Source organism: Aotus nancymaae, unplaced genomic scaffold (genome assembly GCF_030222135.1).
Source record: "Aotus nancymaae isolate 86718 unplaced genomic scaffold, 86718_ANA_hifiasm-v0.15.2.pri h1tg000046l, whole genome shotgun sequence".
Classification (NCBI taxonomy): Eukaryota; Metazoa; Chordata; class Mammalia; order Primates; family Aotidae; genus Aotus; species Aotus nancymaae.
The window spans coordinates 1972193-1993080 of NW_026988460.1; the positions used below are offsets into that span (position 1 = coordinate 1972193).

Sequence of the window (20888 nt, forward strand, 5' to 3'; positions counted from 1 at the left end):
GTCAGAAGCCATAACACCTTTTTTTGACCTCAGAAGTCACATTTCATTTTTGCAATATTCAGTTGGTTTCACAGTCCAGCCCTATTGACTGTGGGAAGGGAATACACAAGGAAATAAATATCACAAAGCAAGAATCATTGAGGACTGCCTTGGACATTGGCCACCACATCTGATCAGTCCTACCCTTGTGGATTTATTTCTCACAACTTCTTCCAAGTTTGAAGTATCTTGATCAAAGAGAGCTTCAACATAATTTTACAGTTCAGTGGATATTTTTTCTCTTGTAATTTTTAATTTAAACTCACACTTTATACAGGTATTTTGAACAGCTTGATAACGTTCCATCCTGGATCTCTTAGTGTGCAAATTACTCAGAAAACCTTTTATACCTAATTGTCAAAGGGCACATGGATTGGGAAGGAAAACCCTCAGACCAGATACTGAGCGATAAAATATTATTGGTCCTTTGAAATTTCTAGCTAAGGGTTAAATGTTCAGCTCTTATAACTTCTGCTATGTAATTAAAATGTATATAGTGCATAGAAATTCATGTTGTCCTTCATCGATTGCTGGTATTTAATCTACTGCTCAGCCCTCACCAACTCTACTATTTTCTTAGAAAAAGGGCCATAAAAAAGATTTTATCGAGTCCACATCAGCTTTTTGGTGGGTTTACCAAACCTAACAGAGAATTGCTGTGTCAGAGTGTATCACTTTAAAAAAATGGGCACTTGGATGAGGTATTTTTGTTTTCCTGGTTACGTTTTGCAGCACTGTCAGTTACTGACTTTTTTCCCTTCTACCACAGATTGTTATAGTATTTAACGTTTATATGTTCTCTCTCAGTACCAACTGGGGCCATAGCCAAAATTCTGATAGGGAGTGGGTGGTGGGGTTGGAAACTATATATATGATGGCTGAACAGCTGAGATAATTTATGTTTTTGAGGCAATAAGCATGAATAATGCAAGTCTAGCTATTAAAATAGAATAAAGGGATGACATCTTACTGGGTGGGAATTTTAAGGTAAAGCTATAGTTTTAGAGTTATAACAATGGTACCTATGGCTAGTCATCAACATTATTACTCACTGTGCACTCAATTTGAGGCCGAAAGCATAACATCTTTAATTTAACCCCAAGGAAGAGTTGGCAGGGAATTCATCTAGCGATGTTTCCTCCGAGATGTCTTCCCTCAGTGGCTCCCCTACGTTGGATCTGGTGCTCCTCTGAGTGCTCCCACAGCCCCTGGTATGTCTCCACCATTAGCAGTTATTACTCATTGACATCTTAGCACATTTCACAAGAAAGTTAACTTGATGAGGCAGAGACTACATTTTCTTTGGTCATGGTTGAATTCCTAGCACTGTGCATGCTGTAGGTATGTTAGTCAGTAGGCTTTTAGCAGCAAGTGAGGGAAATGCAATGAAAATAGGCTTAACCATAAAAGATAACTAGTTGCTCAATACCTGGAGGGTCCCTTTGTACATGGTTTCAGGCATGACTGGATCTAAATACTCAAAGGTGGCCGGGCGTGGTGGCTCAAGCCTGTAATCCCAGCACTTTGGGAGGCCGAGGCGGGTGGATCACGAGGTCAAGAGATCGAGACCGTCTTGGTCAACATGGTGAAACCCCGTCTCTACTAATACAAAACATTAGCTGGGCATGGTGGCGCATGCCTGTAATCCCAGCTACTCAGGAGGCTGAGGCAGGAGAATTGCCTGAACCCAGGAGGCGGAGGTTGCGGTGAGCCGAGATCGTGCCATTGCACTCCAGCCTGGGTAACAAGAGCGAAACTCTGTCTCAAAAAATAAATAAATAAATAAATAAATACTCAAAGGTGTATGTTGTCTGTCTCTTGAAGCTTTTTTCCTTAGTGCTGGTGTTAATTTCAGGCAACTTCTTAGTTTTGGGTATTAACATGGCCACCAGCAAGCCTCAGGCTTAGCAAGAAGAAAGTTTCTCTTCCTCAGATGGTTTCAGTGCAACTCCTATAAACTCGAGCACTTTGCTTTGATGAGATGAGACTATTTGGGGTCACGCATTCTCCTGAGCCAATCACTGTCATTGGAGGGCTACAAATATAGTGATTGACATGAGTTGTTTCCAAGGGATCTGCCAAGAGTGTGAAACCGGAAAGATTTTGACTAATGACCTGGCTTAGGTAAGAGGAGAGCAGGGGAAGGCATTCTGGCCAGGTAAGCCAAAGGAACAAAGACAAAGAACCACGGCGTATGGAGAAGCTGAAGAGGCAAGCAATTGGTGGCAATAGTATTTGAACCCCAGTTTTCCGAATGAGAATTACACTTAATGTGCTATAATACCACATTGCTCTCTTATAAATGCTATCTTGTAAATGCTATTTTATGCTATTCTTTATACTTTTACATACTTAAAGCAACTTCAAACACTTGGTACGGTTAGATACCTCTAAAATGTCTGGAGAAGGCAGAAGGAGTTGATGTTTTTAGCACTCCACATATTGGTTGAGCAGATTTTACCCACCTGGGTGATAAAGTGAGGTATAACTCTTAAGTGGCTAAAGCAACAAAAGAAAAATGCCAAGTGAAGCAGTGTGATTTCTGAAAATAGAAGGAAGATATATTAATCTAAAAAGATAGTGATTTTCCTGAAATGAATCTCAAAGCAGAAATTAACTGAGGGTCCTTACACTAAGGTATTGAAACCAAGTAGTATGCTATTGCTTAACCCGTGGATCATCTGGCTATACATAGTGTCCACAGAGGAGGTAAGTGTCAGACAATTCACATTACACTTTCATTAATTGTGTTTCCTGAAATGTCTCACATCCATAGTTGCTGATATTTTATCTCTCCTCCCAAACACACACCCACATAACATTCTTTCATGTTCAAACCCGAACATCTGACCTCTCAGACATATGAAATATTACACGATTCCCAGTAAGTTTACAAAGAGCACTTTGTCTGGTGTCTTTGCTCTGTCATCTTCTCTGTTGGAATGTTAAATGCATGCAAAAGATCAGAATATTATTATATATTGTTATTATAGTGACAATGAATAACTCATTATTCATTGCCGCTAAGATTTACAAAGAGCCTTACTATGTGTCAGGCTGCATTGCCAAGCACTTTTCAAGTGTAATCTAATTTAATTGACCAGTATTTGTATAGATTAATAATGGAGTGCATAGAGTAGAGGCGATTTATTTAGCTCCCTCCTTGGAATTCACATTAAGAACAAGGTTATTACTTCCTTATCTCCCTCTTGAATTAAAATAAGTGTCCAGGACATTGCTGTGTGTGTTCCCTTCCCCAGACTGATATCATTCATGATCTGTCTATAACAGTGAACAAGGTGGCTGTGAGTTTCTGTCCCAGCCAGATGTTTCAGGCCACATTCAGAGGCAGACAAATGTGTCCAGTGGAACAGTCACCATTTGTGCTAGTGACCTTGTGTCTGGCAGATCAAAGTAGCCTCACTGAGCAGTTTGGAAATGCCTGAACTATTCTCCATTGGGGTAGAGGATAGGGGCTGTCTCTTAACATAATAATTTTAAAAATCAATGAACAAATTCTATCACATTTTAGTTCCAAGATGTGAAAACAAATACTCAAAGTCCCTAAACCAAAGTATTTAGGAAATAAATGGCAAACAAATTCCCTAATGTGACCAAAAACTGGCCAAACTTGGATCACTGAGTTTCCATTTAGTGAATAATTTCTTATACTGAAACACAAGCTCTCATTTCCCAACTGCCTATGAGACCTCAGGATCATAACCATCCCCGAATTGTGTCTTGTTTTCATGAGTTCATTGCTGTAAGGTCCTGTGGCATGAGTTTTGTTTTAATGTTGTCATTGTAGCCTCAATTGAAATAATTTCCATCATTCTATTTGGTCAGATGTATTTCTGGTTATGCTTTGTAAATGTTAGACCTTTGAGTATAGAGAGATGCTTAGTAATGTTCATCAAACAAAAGAAGTTAAATAAAGCCCAAAGAATTACCAATCTGGGATTCTTACCTAGAAACATAATGATCTACTTCTATGATTTGGCGTACTCCACAGGAAGGGAAAATCACTTCTGGCCAGCTGTTGCTTCTGCAGCATCTTGGCTGTCTCTGGCAGGAGGAAATGCTTTTCCTTCCCTCAGGCAGAAAATAATTTAGAATTTGGGGAAGCATTGAAGAAAAGGTCAAGTCTGACTGGAAAGGGCATAGAAAATAACTGGTGATGCTACTTTTGCTCTTAGATATCACTGGCTATTTTATTCTAGAAAGCAACTATAAAAAAAATCTCCAAAGTTTACATAGAAGCCTTGGTCCTTATTATTCAAAAACTCACAGTTTAAGCTATGTATTAGTAATCTCATGGTCTATAACAATTAACGACATTCAAAGTTCTAAGATAAGGTGAAAGAATAAGTCATAAGTCACTTTGCTAGTGAGTAAACCTAGATAACTGCCCAGCATCAAGATTGCAATGGGGCTTTGATATCCTTGGCTGTTTCCTATATTTAGTAACATTTGTAAATTTATTAAAAGAACAACAGCAACTTTGCTTTTTTTTTTGGAAACTGACTACCAAATAAGGGTAAATGTGGGTCAAAGTTGAAAGTTGGGTTATCAGTGGGGGAAGACCATATATGAGAGAAAATAGGTATTTCTTGATGTGATTAAAAAGGAAGCAGTTAACTTATATTCATCAGCTTGAGCATTTGTGATGGTTTCACTGTATATCTCCTTCTCAATGTCAGGACACAAATGTCATTTAATGTGTATGCTTTGGTAGGTGATGGTCTCATTATATATTTCCTTCTCAGTGTCAGGACACAAATGTCATTTAATGTGTGTGCTTTGGTAGTTTTATTGTAGTATAAATATCAACGTGGTTAATGGAATAATCACCATTTAGAGGGAACAAAAATAAATTTAAAAATGACTTACCCTTCAATTATTCCCATCTTCTAAACACTGACAAAACCTGACACTCATATCTTTACCCAGCTCTGACACTTGGCATTTTCTGGGAATAAATTAATGGAGAGGGGAAAAAAAAAAAACCCAGGAGAAAAAGGGAAGACTCAGCACAGTACAGGTTGTAAGCCAACCCTGCCTTTAGAGATGAAGAAAGAGGGATGAATGTGACAGCACTAAAAATGATGAGGTAAGGATCTCTGATATTTTTCTCCTCCATAAAAGCAATGAAAAAAAAACTAGCAAAAATGATCAGAACCAACTTTCTCAGACTTTGGAAATTAACCAAGGGTTTGCAGAAACCTGGGGAACATTTGTTCTAAAAAGAAAAACAAGTGAATCTTCTTAAGAAGGGGGAACATTGTTGCATTTTAATTTGCTCTGTTTCCATCTCCCTCTTTCCAGCTCCACAGTAGCATTCTAAACCAATAGACCACAATCATAGTGAAAATCCACTGGAAAGGCTACTGACTGCCAGAATGTGGTTGGTGCTTCTTCAAAGCTTCATTTCTAGAGAATTGTTATTATATGACCTTTCTGGTGGTTCCTGGAAAGACCCCACTTGCAACACTATCTTTATTTGATCTGACTTCCATCTTACCAAGTGAAGAAATCTGTTTTCTTAGGGACGTTTGTTAAAAACATTTAGAGCCAAATTTTCAACTTTGTGGCTGTCTGATGCAGTAGACAACATTTGGGTCAAATAATAGGCTAAACAAAAAAACTTAAAAGAAAAAGCTGGAGAATGATAGTCTATAAAGGCCTTGAAAAACTCCAACATGTTGTTAGGAATTTAGAAGGCCATGCACATGCATAAATCTGCACATATGCCCAGGGCTGTGTGCATAACTCTGGAAAGACCTGTGAATGTCCTAAGCTCTCACCTCTTTATGACCTTGAGGTTCTGTGCTAGCAAGAAGTAAAGGCTAAGGTGAAATTGTCAACTGGTTGGCTAAGTGTTAAAGGTATGCCCCAACATACATGCAGAGCTGCGGAGCAAAGACTGGAAAAGCTATTAGTTTCAGGTGTTTAAGAACACATCTGTTCAATTATTAGCAACCACTAAGCTAATGAGCAACATTTTGCTGACCAAGGAAAATGAAGAAAACTGCTTTCACAGAATTAGTTCAGAGAAGTTACTAAACAAGAACACAACAATCGGCAACAATAAACCCCAAGAAGGAGAAATTCTGGCTTTCAGAGTTTCCACATTATATTATGTAAAATGTCCAGTTTCCAAGAAAAATTATGAGATACACAAATATGTATGGCCCATACCAAGAAAAAATAAATTGATAGCAACTGTCCCTGAGGAACCCTGAATGTTGTAATAAGTAGACAAAGACTCTATATTGGCTATTTTAAATTTGTCTTAAAAATCTAAAACAAACATGCTTACAAAATTTAAGTGTAAGAACAATTTTGTACCAGATAGAGATTACCAAAAAATATACAGAAATTATTTTTTAAAAACTAAATAGAAATTCTGGAGTTGAAAAGCATAACTGAACAAAATTCACTAGAAGGGCTAAACAGCAAATTTGAACAGGTAAAAGAATCATTGAACTTGAAGATAGGTAAATGGAAATTATCCAGTCTGAAACACAGAATGAACAAAAAAGGAAGAAAGAAGAACAGAGCTTTAGAGGTCTGTGGGGCTTGCAAGTATATGAAACTACATATAATGGAAATTCTGGAAGGAGAAAAGAGAGCAAAAGGGGTAGAATGAATATTTATAGAAATAATGTCTGAAACCTTCCAAATCTGCTGAAAAACATTTCTCTGCATATCTAAGAAGCTCAGAGAATCCCATGTAAAAAACACTCAAAGAGATTCATACCTAGACAAATCATAATTAATTGAAAGCCAAAATCAAAGAGAGAATCTTGAAAGTAGGAAGAGTGAAGTGACTCATCACTTACAAGGGACCCACAAATATATTAACTGATTTCTCATCAGAAACCATGAAGGTCAAAGACAGTAGAGTAATATAGCCAATGTATTCAAAGAATAAGATTGTAAACAAATAAATCTGTCAAAACTGTTTGCAAAAATAAAAAAGAAGACATTCCGAGAAAAGCAAAAACGGAAAGAATTGCATATATGAAAATTAACTCAAAATGGATTAAAGACCCAAATGTAAGAGCTAAAACTATAAAATGCTTAGGAGGAAAGTACAATAGTCAAGGAAAAATATAGATCAAAGGACACCATCAAGAAAGTAAAAAGATAAGCCCCCAAATGGAAGAAAAAACTTGCAATAATACAGATGCCCCCCCCCAACACACAGGTGTCAGATATATACCCATGTTAGATATTAATGAGTTAATTTTTTTTATGTTGTGTAAGGTGGAGTCCAGCTTTATTCTTTAGCATGTGGATATTCAGTTGTTCCAGCACCATTTGATGAAAAAATGTAGATTTAAGGAAAATGATCATTAGTTTAGCAGGTGACTGACATGAAAACCTATTATAGTCTTCATGCTTGATATAGTTTGGATATATGTCCCCATGAGATGGAGCACCTGAGGGAAGGGGCGGCTGTGGGCACAGCTTCAGGAGACTTAAACATTACTGCTGGCTCTGAAGAGAGGAGCGGATCTCCCAGCACAGTGCTTGAGCTCTGCTAAGGGACAGAGTGCCTGCTCAAGTGGGTCCCTGACCCCTGTGACTCCTGATTGGGAGACACCTCTCAGCAGGGGTTGACAGACAACTCATATAGGAGAGCTCCAGCTGGCATCTCTGGGACAAAACTTCCAGAGGAAGGAACAGGCAGCAATCTTTGCTGTTCAGCAGCCTTCGCTGGTGATACCCAGGCAAACAGGATCTAGAGTGGACATCTGGGAAACTCCAGCAGACCTGCAGCAGAGGGGCCTTACTGTTAGAAAGAAAACTAACAAAAAGAAAGGAATAGCATCAACATCAACAAAAAGGATGTCCACACAGAAAGCCCATCCAAAGGTCACCAATATCAAAGACCAAAGGTAGAGAAATCCACGAAGATGAGGAAAAACCAGTGAAAAAAGGCTGAAAATTCCAAAAACCAGAACATCTCTTTTCCGCCAAAGGATCACAACTCCTGGCCAGCAAGGTAACAAAACTGGATGGAGAATGAGTTTGACAAATTGACAGAAGTAGGCTTCAAGGAGTGGGTAATAACAAACTCCTCTGAGCTAAAGGACCATGTTCTAACCCAATGCAAGGAAGCTAAGAACCTTGAAAAAAGGTTAAAGGAATTGCTAACTAGAACAAGCAGTTTAGAGAAGAACATAAACAACCTAATAGAGCTGAAAAACACAGCATGAGAACTTCATGAAGCATAAACAAGTATCAATAGCTGAAATGTTCAAGGGGAAGAAAGGATATCAGAGATTGAAGATCAACTTAATGAAATAAAGCGTGAAGACAAGATTAGAAAAAAAAATAATGAAAAGGAAGGAACAAAGCCTCCAAGAAATATGGGACTATGTGAAAAGACCAAACTTATATTTGATTGGTGTACCTGAAAATGAGGGGGAGAATGGAAACAAGTTGGAAAACACTCTTCAGGATAGTATCCAGGAGAACTGCCCCAACCTAGCAAGACAGGCCGACATTCAAATTCAGGAAATACAGAGAACACCATGAAGATACTTCTTGAAAAGAGCAACCCCAAGACACATAATTATCAGATTCAATAAGGTTGAAATGAAGGAAAAAATGTTAAGGGCAGTCAGAGAGAAAGGTTAGGTTACCCACAAAGGGAAGCCCATCAGACTAATGGTGGATCTCTCTGCAGAAATCCTACAAGCCAGAAGAGAGTGGGGACCAATATTCAATATTCTTAAAGAAAAGAATTTTCAACCCAGAATTTCATATCCAACAAAACTAGGCTTCATAAGCAAAGGAGAAATAAAATCCTTTACAGACAAGCAAATGCTGAGAGATTTTGTCACCACCAGGTCTGTCTTACAAGAGCTCCTGAAGGAAGCACTAAATATGGAAAAGAACAACTGGTACCAGCCACTGCAAAAACATACCAAATTGTAAAGACCATCGACACTATGAAGAAACTGTATCAATGAATGGGCAAAATAGCCAGCTAGCATCATAATGCAGGATCAGATTCACATATAACAATATTAATCTTAAATGTAAATGGACTAAATGCTCCAATTAAAAGATACAGACTGGCAAATTGGATGAAGAGTCAAGACTCATTGGTGTGCTGTATTCAGGAAACCCATCTCCTGTTCAAAGACACACATAGGCTCAAACTAAAGGGATGGAGGAATATTTACCAAGTAAATAGTCAGAAAAAAAAAGCAGGGGTTGCAATCCTGGTCTCTAATACAGCAGACTTTAAACCAACAAACATCAAAAAAGACAAAAAAGGGCATTATGTAATGGTAGAGGGATCAATGCAATAAGAAGACCTAACTCTCCTAAATATATATGCACCCAATACAGGAGCACCTAGATTCATAAAGCAAGTTCTTAGAGACCTACAAAGAGACTTAGACTCCCACCAAATCTCATGTTGAGTTGTAATCACCAGTGTTGGAGGTGGAGCCTGGTGGGAGGTATTGGAATCAGGCAGCAGATTCCTCAGGAATGGCGTGGGCCATCTCCTTGGTAATAAGGGAGCTCTTGCTCTGAGTTCACTCAAGATCTGGTCCGTTAAAAGTGTACAGCACCTCCTGCCACACTGTCTTTCTCTCTTGCTCCTATTTTTGCCATCTGAAGTACCTGCCCCCATTTTGCCTTCCACCATAATTGTAAGCTTCCCGAGGCCTCCTTAGAAGCTAAGCAGATGCCAGTACTATGCTTCCTATAAAGCTTGCAGAACCGTGAGCCAATTGAACCTCTTTTCTTATAAATTACCCAACCTCAGGGTTTCTTTGTAGCAATGCAAGAATGGTCTCATACAATCCTCAATGTCCCAAGTGGGGAATTTCTGAAATTGCATTTTGCAAATTGGATTCATGTTAAACATATAGCCATGAATGCCAGTTTGTTTGACAGGATGAACAGAGAACTAACACACAGGAGTATGGTATTTCTGAGACTTGGTTTCATTTCAATGATACTCAAGTATCATTGCAGCATTTTTTCTATAGCTACTTACCAACTCTTTTCTCAGCTTTTTCTATTAATTTATCTACATTAAATACCTAATCAAAAAATTTTAAACTCTATTAAGCCCATCATAAGTGTTATCTGTAAAATCGTGAGTTTATTGTGCCTGTAATAGTTATTCCAATACATATTGGAATTAATACATAATTATTAAAGATAAAGTATCCACTTAATACCCCATCCACTTAATACTTCCCTAAGTTTTTAGGAGCATTAAGTCCTATGAATAACCTATTTGGGGAGACACTCGTGTTTGGAAAGAGCCTTCTGTAAAAAGTTATTTGACCAGAATTTTAGTTTTCAATATATTGGGTTTGTGATGTTTGGTGAGCAAGGCAGATTTATGACCTTATATGTAAACAGTGAGTAAGATATGTTACCTCTATTACCTATCATTACTGAGGAACCTTCTGGGAGCTAAGATCTTCCTATTAGACATTATCTGGTCAGGTTGTTCATTACCTCCTGTTGTGGGCAGAATGGTGTTTCCTCCAAAAGATGTTTTAAAATCCTGACCCCTGGTACCTGTAAATGTGACCTTATTTGGAAGCAGAGTCTTCTCAGATGTAGTCAATTAGAGGATACTGGATCAGGGTGTCCCCTAAATTCAATGACTAGTGTCCTTATAAGATGAGGGTGATTTGGACACAGAGATGCCCTGGGAGAGTGCCACATGACAATGGAGGCATATATTGGAGTGAGGGGTCTACAAACCAATGAATACTCAGGATTGCTGGCCACTGCCTGAAGCTAGGAGAGACGATGAAGGATCCTTCTGTAGAGCCTTTGGAGGGAGCATAGTGTATTGACACATTAATTTCAGACTTCTAACCACCAGAAGATAAATCTCTGTTGTTTTAAGCCACCCAGTTAGTAGTAATTTGTTGCAGAGCCCTAGGGAAATAGTATACCTACCTTTGCTTGTCTATGTCAGCTAGATGAGAGCAGGGATCTCTCATTTATTTTGTTCACTGCTGATCCTCAGATCCTGGAACACTTTCTTACATACTGTAAATGCTTAATTCATATTTTTTGAGTGAATGAATTCATAAGGTCTCAACAATTCTAAGAGTCATACATTTATTGTATTATGAAGAAACCAAGCCTGGGAGAGTTTGTAAAACATATTCAAGGTTATACAGAATCCTGGATACATCTAGTTTTAAAATCTCTGCTCCTTTCACTGTATTCTGCCTACTGCAAAACAAAGAACTGGAATGAAATGGTTTCTTGTGTCCCTTGCAGCTGGAAGCAATGGTTCTTTGCTAACATACATGTTTTCTCGATATGGCCTATTGAGCCAGCACTGGCAAAAATGTTTGTTGAGGTTGTAGTAAGACTAGGACCTCCAAATGATCAAAGTAATGATAACTAGTTTTTATTTTTTATTCAATATATTTTGAGTGAGTACTTACTCGATAAGTCACTTTATATGCTTTTCACAATAGTCTCACCAAGTTGAAAATATTATTTCCATTTTACACATGAAGAAACTGATGCAAAGAGAAGTCATACAGCTTGCCGAATGTCACAGCTAGGAGGGAGTCAAACCCACATTCAGTCCAGACCTGGAATCTGCAAATCTCAATTACCTGAAGTGCTAGTACCCTCCCCTCACATATTCCATCCTTTCTTCAGGTCCTGGTTCAGCATTTTGCAGCCCAGGGAGCCCTCCTTTTATTCTATACACCTTGTGGTATATTCCTTAAGCATTCCACCCTCCTGCACTTCTTTCCACCTTCTGACCTACATTCCTATCCCGCAAAGCTTACACACAACAGGTATAACATGTCTTAAGTTCGTAATATAAATGCTGCCAAAGAAGCTGCTTCATGGATGCCTAAGACAAATTTTCCAGGATGATCACATTCTGAACTAGTTGAAATGATGATCATGTTGCCATCAATCTTCTTGAAGTTTTTAATCACTTGCATGAGAATCTCTTGAGGGTGCTTGCTAAAAATATATTTCCTGGGCTTCACTTGGAACTTACTGAATCAAAACACCTCAAGGTGGGATCTTCTCAACATCAGCAAATATGGTGTTTCCAGGGTCTGTAGTGTCTATTCCCTATTTAATGACTTCATTGGAAAAAATTTCCCATTGTGTTTTAGGCTTTACCTATATGTCTCAGCCTCTAAGAATATTACTCTTCACCCAAGACTACAGACCCTTGCCTGTAGTAAGTGCTCCTCTGTGTTCCCATTGAGCCCTTTGGTATTTAGCCCCATTGTAGAAATTTGCATACTCTAAGATACTTGCATCTTTACTTGTGTCTCCCTTTAACTTGCCTGTGAGCTCCTTGGGGTCAGAGTCTTTCCCATTCATATCCCATGTGCTTATCATAAGTGCCTGGGAAGTAGCAGTGGTCAGTAAAATACAGGAATACACAAATAAAAAGAGATAGTGGAATTAATGAGCAATTAGGAGCACTTAATTTTTACTCAAATTTCTGCCAAGAGCACACAGGGACAGAATACATCCATTTTATTTAGTGTTAGTGTGGAGATCACATCTTTCCCCCAAATCTGGCCATTTTCTCAGTTGTAGGATCTGAGTTAGAATTAATGGTCATAGAAAAGCAGAAGGAACCCACGAGTGCTAATGGGATTGTTTGTCCTACTCATCTAGTTTCAGAAGGATGCAAATGCAGAAAATTTAGATGTTTATGGGACAACAGCCCCAGCCTTCTAAACAGTTCCTGAAAGCTTGGCATGGCTTCTGTTGGAATGCATGAAGAAACCAGAAATGACAACCACATAATTTTGCAAATCACAGTATTTCAAACAAAAAACACCCTTTTGGCAATCTGGGACAACTACAAATTAAGGAAGCCAGTGTCTTTTTTAAAAAAAGTAGGATGTTTTCATTTTTTGATAGCATCTAGGAGATGCTGCATTTATTATGTAGGCACTTAAATGCTTATGAATTGGACTTAACTAGCTAGTGGCCTTCCTACCAATGCATGCGTGAAAGGGAAAAAATGCCTTTGAAATTTATTTCCTTTGTGGTCTACGTATTTACACAAATCTGCCGTAAGTTTATGCAAAAAAATGTACTGGTGGCTTGTAGGAAGATTTTTAGAATAGGATAGAAAATATTCTTGGTCTTTGGTCTTGTGTTTGTCCCTAACTAGCCCAGTGGCCTCAGATAAGACACTTCTTTCCGTTTATGATGCCCTTATTTGCCAGAAGAGGATAATTTTACCCACCTTGCTAGCTTATATTTTTGATAGAAGGAATACGATAAGTATAAAGGAGCTTTAGTGACGCAGAACTGTTCAGGAATATGAAGCCTTCCAAAAGCCCAGAAACCTTCAAAGAAAATGATTTCAGAAGGATTTAGGCTTCTTCACACCTAGGTAAGAATCAGTTAATCTGATCATTTTGAATGCTGGTCTATGTCAAAGTATGTCCTGTTGGAAAATGGCCACAGGTTGGATACATTTCGATAGGAGGAAAAACAGTAAGGACTTGCTGTAGGAAGGAATGATTGGATGTGGGTCCATGGATTGCCTTAGCTTGGGATCTTAGATAATTTACAATAAGTGGTGAAGGGCAGGGAGAGTAAAGTAAGCTGAAAACTCAGCCCTTTCTGATACTGATGAGGTTTTCCTAATTGTTTTTCCTGAGAGAGAGAGAGTGTGTGTGTGTGTGTGTGTGTGTGTGTGTGTGTGTGTGTGTGTGTAGTTCTTTGCATTTGGCATTGGGGGTAGAAGCAATGGTGTGCTAGTTCATATTTAACAATCAATTCTTCAGGAAAAAAAAGACAAGCTTTATTTGAAGCATTATCTGATTTTCATGATATAAATACACTGCCATGGCTGATTTCAAGCTGCCAATGGTTTAACAACAGGCTCATAACATTTCTGAAAGTTTGACAGTCAGCTCTCTGAGCCAGTGCGAGCCGACTCCAACAAAACACTGAATAGGTTAACCATGAATTAATAAAAACTGATTATAGAGACTTTAAAGAGTAGAAAGAATTGTCTCTACCCATTACCTAGCTTCAATAATTATCAAACCAAGTAAAATTCTTTTCTCTGTACCTTATCTGCTCCTTCTATCCCCAACTAGATTATTTTGAAGCCCGTACCTCAATATGTGTCTCTAAAAGATAAGGACTCTCTTTAAAATTATAATGCAATTAATATATCAAAAAATGTTTACAACAGTTCTTGAAAACCATAAGTATCTAGTCAGTGTTCAGATTTCTCTGAATACATATATATGTATTATATTTATTTATTCCTTTGAGGAATGTACAGTTGGTTTATTCAAATCAGGAGCCAAGCAAAGTCAATGCACTGCCTTTAGTTGATATATCTCTTAATTCTATTTAAATCTATAGATTCCTTCTTCCTTTTCCCACCCCTTTTATTTTCTTTGCAATTTGTTTGTTGGGAAAACCAAGTCACTTATCTTGTCGTTTTTCACTGTCTGAAGTTTGCTGATGGCACTTCCATGGTGTTAAAGTGTTCTCCTGTCCCCTGTTTTTTTTCTATAAAGGAGTAATTAGATCTAAAGTCTTGATCTAATTTAGGTTCTCGCTCTCTAACTCTCTCTCTCCTCTCTCTCATGTGTGTGTGTGTCTGCATGAACAAGAGTCCTTCATAGGGAAGTGTAAAACTTTCTTATTGCCTCACACTAGGAGACACATTGTGCCTGGTTGTTTGTCTTTTGGTGATATCAAGATCGATCAGTGGGTTCAGCCTAAAACAGACAACACTCACATTGCCAAAAAAAAAAAAACCACCCAAAATCTGAGATAAATATTTTCTTTCTCAGTCTCGAAGATGCCTTTTAACCACAAACACATAAATCAATATATGTGTATAAACAGTTACTAAATCAACCCATCTATTTTATTCATGATCACTTCACATTTGAAAGTTCTTGCTGTATTTATCTTTTTTTTTTAGCTGAATTTGGGGCTTTGACTAGGAAGCCATAAATTCATTTTTTGATGAAATATGACTTCACCACAATGCCAGATTGGAAAGAGTTTCCTGCTAATTTTTCTTCTTCACATGGTTTTGGTAAGTGGTGAGCATTCAGATTCACTCCTTTCAGGGTGAACACACTGCTGATTTAGCTTCAACTTTCTCTAAAGTTTTTTCTTTAATGTTTAATTTCTGATGGACAATGTATTACCAGGGATGTTCACATCTGCCAGTTTGTGCAGGCAGAATTTGAAGCATGCCTAAGTTGTGGGCAGATGAACAAGTTCAATCACCTGGAGTGTAGCAGTTTCCCTAACTTTCCCTAGCCACTAGTTAGGCCTTAATATACTTAGAAGGTTGCTCGTCTAATTTGAACTGTGTGAGACTTTGACTGGAGGGTAGTTCTGTGTCCCAGTGATAAAAGAACACATAAAACAACCCAGCGCCTGATCATTTTCGCTGGCTGTCAGTGAATCATGTCTAATGGCATCTCCATGCAGTTTGCGCCAATTTGCTTGCAATGGCATCCTTTTCTGTGGGCTTGCTGCTCAGCAGGCCCTGAAGCAATCTATGAATAACTTCCCAACAGATGCTGTTTATGAATTGAAGCAAATGGCTTCCCTGTTTCTCTTTTTTCTCACTTCAATAATTTTCAGTTACATTACGATGAATATTTATAGTCCTGTAGCAGTGCATAAAAATGGAGAACAAGCAGACCTGGGCATTGTTTCATACGTGAGTGCTGTTCTAATGGGTTTTGGCTGACTGGTTTTAATAATGTTCAGTTGATGGACTGAAAGAGGATGCAAATTTTAGATCAGTCATTTTCATTCACTGTTTTAGCAGGATGGACATTGATGGAGCTCTGGTTGCATCCGTCACATGCCTGTGACGCCTTAACTCTCCAAGTCAACTCATTCCTGTGTGTCTGCCTCCTCTTTCTACTTCTTTTGAGTAATTTCAACTAGTTGACTTCCACAGAGACTCTGACATCAATGTAAGAGCTCATTAGGTTTATTTTAGCACTCTCAGCAGGTATTACCATTTGTGATTCAAACAACTAACTGCAATAGAAGCTGTGGCCCAACCAACATAACATTCTCTGAAATTAAAATGTGAAATCACAAGGAATACATTGGTTTTGATTTGCCAGCTTCTTTTATAGAAAGGTATTGAGCCACATTTTACTCTAAATGGCTTTTTCAAATGTTTCGTATTTCCATGTTCTCTTAAATATTGCAAAAATAAGAGGACTTACATCTAAACATCGCTCCTAAATTTGATTCCAAGAAAGCTACTCTAACTTCAGTGGCTTATGTTTCAAATAGCTGATATACCTTACTGCATTTTCTATTTTACAATAATGAGTTAGTTAACTAGCCAATATTTTCCAAACCATTGACTGTGTCATATGGGCCCACATACAAATAATTGTCTGTTTGGCTATTTGCTTATAAATAAGAGTATTGAAAATTGTATGTAAATATGTATATGCATGCAGAGTGAATATATATTGAAGCCTCCCAAAATATTTAAATTGCCCCATTTTCTACTCTTGCATTATGAAATACCAACTACTCAAACGGAACCATATTTATTATGCATGCTAACCCACAATACCTTTACCACCCATCATTTGTATGCTGTACACAGAAGGTTGTGCTGTAACACAACAGTAAAAAATAAAAAAGGCAATTTGAAGAGAAGGATGTTTCTTGCTCTGACTGCAGCAGATGCAAAGAGTGGTTTCCTTTGAAAAGGGGGAGTATAACAAAAAATTATTAACAAAAATTAGCATTAACAAAAAATTCAAGAATTTAGTATTTGGTATAGCAATAGTATTTCTAAAGAAAGTAATATGCAGCATAATGTCTAGAATACTTCAAAATCATACCCCAAAAATACTAAACTAAGAAACTCTGGAAAGATTTTCAGGCCTAGAGCAAAAGGTCTAAACATAGATCAGAATTTGTACTTTTGCAAACAATTCACCACAGTACTATTCTATTTGTCTTAAATAATAGTAAAACATTATAAATGTTACAAGTGTAATTAACAGTATGGGAATAAATGGTATGAAAAGCTAATTGTTGCCCTCACTAGGATAACTACCATTAATAATAATTTATATATTATTTTAGATAGTAATATGCATACGGAACATTCACACAGGAATATTTTTCTTCATGTGCAAATTTTCTCTTTCATAATGGAAAGTTTCTGGATCTTGTGTTCTTTGTGCACTTTTTTGTTTGTTGAGACAGAGTTTTGCTCTTGTCACCCAGGCTAGAGTGCAATGGCATAATCTTGGCTCACTGCAACCTCTGCCTCCTGGGTTCAAGCGATTCTCCTGCCTCTGCCTCCCAAGTAGCTGGAATTACAGGCATCCCCTACTACACCTGGTTAGTTTTTGTATTTTTAATAGAGACGTGGTTTCACCGTGTTAGCCAGGCTGACCTCAAACTCCTGACCTCAAGACTTCAAGTGACCCACAGACCTCAGCCTCCCAAAGTTCTGGATTACAGACATGAGCCACTGTGACTGGCAGTCTTTTTGCACCTTGTTCTTGATCAACACTTTTCCTGACTTCTAGGTAGGCAAGCTTTTTTATTGTTTTGTTTTCTTACATATTATTCCTTCACCCTAGAGTTATTTTGAGTTTCATTTTAAGTATGATTTTTAAAAAACAATGGGGAAAATTGTCACTTGCTGATGGGTTTTTCTGTAGCGGCCACTGTATCAGGGAATGAGTCCATTTCTTAATACAGGGGTGCTGCAAAAACATTATTTGTGTATGGAGAGTTGTGTGTGAGATTTAGGCATCAGGAAGTAATTGTGTTATAATAAATAGGTGGATAAGTAAAAGGATGAAGAGGGTACTAGATACAAACGTAAGACTAGGTTGGGGGCTAAGATAGTGCCCCGTAGAAAACTATCAGGAATACTACATAAGAACCATGCTTAAAGATAGGGGGTTTAGGTCACAGAGAAGATGTAGTTTGGCCTGTTGTTTGTTAATCTTGAAGCTAAAACTGCCTGAAAAATTAAGGAAGATCAATTGAGACTAGTTCAAAAATCAAGACAATTATCTCAAATAAATTTCTTAAAAGCCCCTTTGTTAATTTCATTTCACAAATCAGGAAACAGGCCTAGTGTGTTCCAAGGTGACACTGTTCTGCTGGGCTTTGAACCTAGGTCCGTGTGATACCAAAAGCCATACTCTTGACTGGCATGCTCCATAAGCCTGTCACATGAACTCCCTTGATGCTAAAGGTGGGATGAGGACACAGATAAAGCAACCCTTTGGCAGCATGTGCCAGATTAATGAGATGCTCCTGATTGACATAATCACATCAACTAATTCTCCACTTTCCCTAACTAAAAGGGCTGCGAGTTACCCCAATCATGCAGAAATAGGGGCAGCAAAGATTGTGAAAGTCATTTGTGTAGTGCTTATGTCTATGGGTGTCCAAAAAATCTAGAAACATAGGCAAATATATCTCTTCTTATTATAATATCATCAAAGAACTCTTTATAGGATATAAAATATTATCTGTGTTTCCTTATGGACACCTTGAAGAAATGGATAATTTTTTTTATCTTTAAAAGTGTGCTTTGATACGTTGCAGTATTAAATATATTAACATTTGATTCCTTTATCTAAGGAAACTAAATTACACTGCTATGTTTTTCACATGTATTCTTTATTATCCTTATACATCTTTCCTCTGCCATATTTTCCCCAATCATTCATTTGCTCCTCCATCTCTTCATTTACTTGACAAATAATATTTGTCAAGCAATTACTGGCAGGCAGTATAGTAAGCACTAGTCTATTCTAGTTCCCTAGTAAAGAAGACAGAGCTTGACTGCACCTAAGGGAATACTACTTCTGATGAGGTTTCTAGAAAGGCACAAAGCTTATTATGACACTGTGAGAAAAATGCTAGAATGAGCAAGGGGAGTAATAGTAAATGTGTCTGGGTAGGTTGGTTGAGGGAAGTAGGGAGGATTTTAAGTAAACAGAGACCTACATGTTATGTAAGAATTGGCAGGTATATGCCAAGCATGGTGGCATGCACCTGTAGCTCTAGATATTTAGGGGGCTGAGACATGAGAATTGCTTGAGTACAGGAGTTTCAGGTTACAGTACACTTGTAAATAGCCACTGTATTCTAGCTTGGGCAACATAATGAGACCCTCATCTCTAGTATAAAACAAACAAACAAAAAAGGAGACAAATTGGTAGATGAAATGTGTATGAATGACACAAAAACGTTTCTTTCATGGGGACCAGGATATGTAAAGCCCAAATAGGGGAAAAATCATGTCATTGGGAATAAAATGAAAGAAGTTATATGTCTATGGTATTAGAGGGTAATGGGTGAGTGGGAAGCCTGGGTGGAGACAGAGACAGAGAATGGACATCATCAGAAGTGGAGAATGGAGAGGTAAGGAGGGACACTCCTGCCTGATTTTATATGGCTGTGGAATCCATGATGTGCATGTTGGATTCCCTTATTCTAAGGGTAACAGGACATCAAAATAGATTTCAAGCCAAGTAATGACATGAGATTTTCATTTTGGAATGAGTGCTGTGAGCACAGCATGGCAGATGCACTGGGAAACCAAGACTGAAGGAGAGAGCCCACTTGCAATGCTGCTGTGGCCCAGTTGGGAGGTGGCCTGAGCTGTGGGCATAGAGAGAAGTACAGACTAGTCTTCCTAGTCAGAAACCTCGCTATTGCTCTCCAGCATTTTCCCCAGCCTCATAATTTTGGATGCTTCCCTATATGGAGCTTGTCCCATCAGTTACACCTTAAGTCCAAAAGGAAACCTGGCCTTTCTGTTGTTCCAGTCTTTGCATGCTGTTCTCATCTCCCTTGTTTCTCTTATCTATATTCTATACAAATCTTTCACACACTCAATTTGTGTGAATTTATAAATTTCATGTAAATTTGGCATACTCTTGAAACACTTGGTTAAGTATATAGGCCGTGGTATCGGATTCCCGTGGGTTTAAGTCCAGGACTTGCTATAAAATAATCTAAGTAAACTCTGGCAAGTTTCGTACATCTCAGTTTTTTTATTTTTAAGATGGAAATAAAAATAACAACAACAACAATTACACTATGTAACTTCCAGCATTAAAACCAACCACTAACTTACCATAATAATTTTTACATGGTTTGATTCATGAGCACTTGAGAGGGGGCTGGAATTTATAATAAGCACTTCCAGGAGATTCTAAACCGTATGTGGAGAAATGGCATGTTAGTCCATGTTACTTTTTTTATTTGGTATAAATATAAATTCAAACATTTTGAGACAATATGAACTAAAAATTCTATTATTGGAAAAATCAGTTAGACTTTGTAAAACATTCATGCAAATTGGCAACTATAGATCCTCAATTATTTTAGATTACATGTGAACCCTATATTATTTTACTCCCACAACCCAATAGCTAGAGGTTTTATGTAGTTAAAAATGATTGGTGCTCCCATCAACAGAACAGCATGCATTGTTAAAAAGTATATTTTAAACAGCACAGAATATAACTAACTAATGACAGTTTCTCATGGAAATTACTTTTTTGTCCCTAGACAAACAGTTCAGAACTAATCAAAAACAGATCAATATAAACTCTAAACCATAATTAAGGATGACAAATGGGTTCTTGTATGATGTTAAACAATGCATTTGTAAAAATAACAATCCAAAGTAAAAACTTAAAAACCAAACCACTGAAGAGGATGCATGCTGGTGAATTTTTTTGTCATTTGCTCCAAATCTTTATGGTTACAAGCAACTGGCTATAAATGCCTTAAGAGTTGCCAATGCTTAAAGTGTGAGTCCTGTGATATTT

The 20888-nt window shown here is 37.8% G+C and overlaps 1 protein-coding gene across 1 annotated transcript in view; it reads left to right on the plus strand.

The window, feature by feature from the left end:
• Positions 1 to 20888, plus strand: part of TAFA1 (TAFA chemokine like family member 1) — a 667684-nt gene that overhangs the window by 23953 nt on the left and 622843 nt on the right. The window lies entirely within an intron of this gene.